Genomic DNA, 2557 nt, shown 5'->3' on the forward strand with positions numbered 1-2557 from the left:
TTGTAAATAAATGCAAAACATATCTATATAAGTTCTGAGAAATGTTGAATATTGTGCACATTTTTAATGGAGGGAGGGGTGAAATAGCACCCTCTTGTGGCCATTTGTGTATGTACGTATGTATGTATATAAACAAACCAGATTACACAGTTTAGTTGGGTAATTGACTTCCATAAGGCATGCTGTTTCTGTTGCCCTGCAAAGATAACACGCTTATTTGAAGGTGTCAGTGAAAAGCCTCTTCAAGATGGCCCCCTTCACCCATCTCCAGGACAGGCCTCGTCTGCTGCATCCTCCAGTGCTTTCCAGTAGTTCAGCAGCTCGTAGGGTGTCACCCTGTGAGAGGTGACGAGTTTACGGAAGCCGCAAACAGAAAACTTCACATTCCAATTGTGGAACTTCTGCTCCGAGTGGATTTCCACTGGTGTGATCTTCAACTCCGCCAAGCACAGCCCGACGTAAACATCCTCCAGTTTAAAGTGGGGGACCGTCCTGGAAATATTCCAGACTCGGTGGGCAACATCGGCCGAAAGCATGTACCCAGTGCCGGAGCAGAATGGTGGGTATGTTTCCTGAGGATATTCCTGTTTGCTGACGTACCATTTACTGGATTTCTCCCTGACAGGTCCAAAATTCCTCATGATGAAGCCGGTGAAGATATACGTGTGATTCATTCCCAACAAGAGCTTGGTCAGGTGATCGGCGTTGACAAACATGTCGGAATCGGTTTTCAACACGAAGGAGGTGGACAGACAGAATCGGCTCACCCATTCCAGGCCCATCAGCACCTTGGTGGTCAGGTTGTAATAAGTGTCGGTGAAATTTTTCTGGATGATGTCCTTGTGCAGTGAACTTTTTTCAGCAGCTGCTCCTGATGCTCTCGGCTGTACACGAGCAGGAAGTAGCTCACCACCCTCTTGCCATGGGTTGTCCGCACTCGCCCCCAGGTCTGGCGAATGACCGAGCGAGCTTCCAACTGGTCTTGGGCACTGGTGACCAGAAGGACCAGGAATGGGGGACTGGTGTCACAGCTGCTGTTGGGCAGCATGAGGAAGGAATGGTCATTTAACTTTGCAGAATGCCAATGTTCAACACCGTATTGGCTTAAATATCTGATCAGAGGAAAGATTAACAAGGGGGCAACAACAAACAACCATTTCCTTTTGAGAAATGATTTCAAACAAAAGTTTCTTTGAGAAAATATCTTCATGCTCGAAGCACCTGTAAAATAAAATAAACAAGTTGGGTTTGGTGGAATCCAGAAAATGCAAGAGGAATTATTTTTCAGATTAAGATTATTTGACTCGATTTGGGATACAAATACAAGAGGATGTCATTCAGCTCCTAGAGCCTGTTACACAGGAACAGGGGGAGGTTATTCAGCCCCTAGAGCCTGTTACAGGAACAGGGGGAGGTTATTCAGCCCCTAGAGCCTGTTACACAGGAACAGGAGAAGGTCAATCAGCCCCAAAAGCCTATTACACAGGAACAGGGGGAGGTTATTCAGCCCCTAGAGCCTGTTACACAGGAACAGGAGAAGGTCAATCAGCCCCAAAAGCCTATTACACAGGAAGAGGTTTTTCAGCCCCTTGGGTCTGTCACACAGTAACTGAGGAGGAATTGCAGCACTCAAAACATCTACAGGAATCTGGCACAGAACATCTAGTGACTGAGTTGCTTCAGTCTGACAAAAAGTTCAGTGAAAGGTAGGAACAAACAGAGAAAGAGCTGGGCATAAGACAGCATGAGCAGTTTTCACACAAGCACATACCTAAGAGACTCGTCACACCCTGTGTACGGTGATAGGTATCAGGGTCACTGGTCCCTTTAACTGGTACCACCGGATTTGTCTGGGTCGAGGTGCGTTCGATGCTAACGCTGAGTTAATGTATACACGACCAATCTTGTTAACAACTGCACATAAACCCGGAGTTCAATTCTTGCCTATAATGAATCCCACAATCTCACTCTGCTCGGTGCCAGTAAACAAGAATGGGTGTGGTTGAAGTGCATTGTGAAAAATGCACCCGGTCCTTACTGTTAATGACTTCCCATCAATTATACAGATAACAAAGGTTCCTCCAGGTGATGTTTGTGTGATACAGGTGCCAATCTCACAAAGAATTTGTATCAAACAGCTGCTGCACTGACATAGCTCACCAACTGTGCTTTAAAATTTATTGGATAAAGAAGATATTTGTTGCAAACATATACAGTATATATGCTGAATGCAGGGACCCTTTTCAAACCATTGAAGAGCAGTGAGACACTCTCCCCATTGAAGAGCAGCGAGGCTCTCTCTCCATCGAAGAGCAGTGAGGCTCTCCCACCATCGAAGAGCAGCGAGGCTCTCTCTCTCTCCATCAAAGAGCAGCGCACTCTCTCTCTCCATTGAAGAGCAGTGCACTCTTTCTCTCTCTCCATTGAAGAGCAGTGAGACTCTCTCTCTATCGAAGACCAATGTGACTCTCCATCAAAGAGCAGCGAGACTCCCTCTCTCTCCATTGAAGAGCAATGAGACTCTCTCTATCGAAGAGCAGTGAGACACTCTCCATTG

At 46.3% G+C, this 2557-nt stretch overlaps 1 pseudogene; it reads right to left on the reverse strand.

The window, feature by feature from the left end:
* Positions 1-257: 257 nt before the first annotated feature.
* LOC144673329 (beta-1,3-galactosyltransferase 5-like) lies at positions 258-1210 on the reverse strand (annotated as a pseudogene).
* Between the last annotated feature and the right edge of the window lie 1347 nt (positions 1211-2557).

Source organism: Cetorhinus maximus, unplaced genomic scaffold (assembly GCF_964194155.1).
Source record: "Cetorhinus maximus unplaced genomic scaffold, sCetMax3.hap1.1 HAP1_SCAFFOLD_343, whole genome shotgun sequence".
Lineage (NCBI taxonomy): Eukaryota > Metazoa > Chordata > Chondrichthyes > Lamniformes > Cetorhinidae > Cetorhinus > Cetorhinus maximus.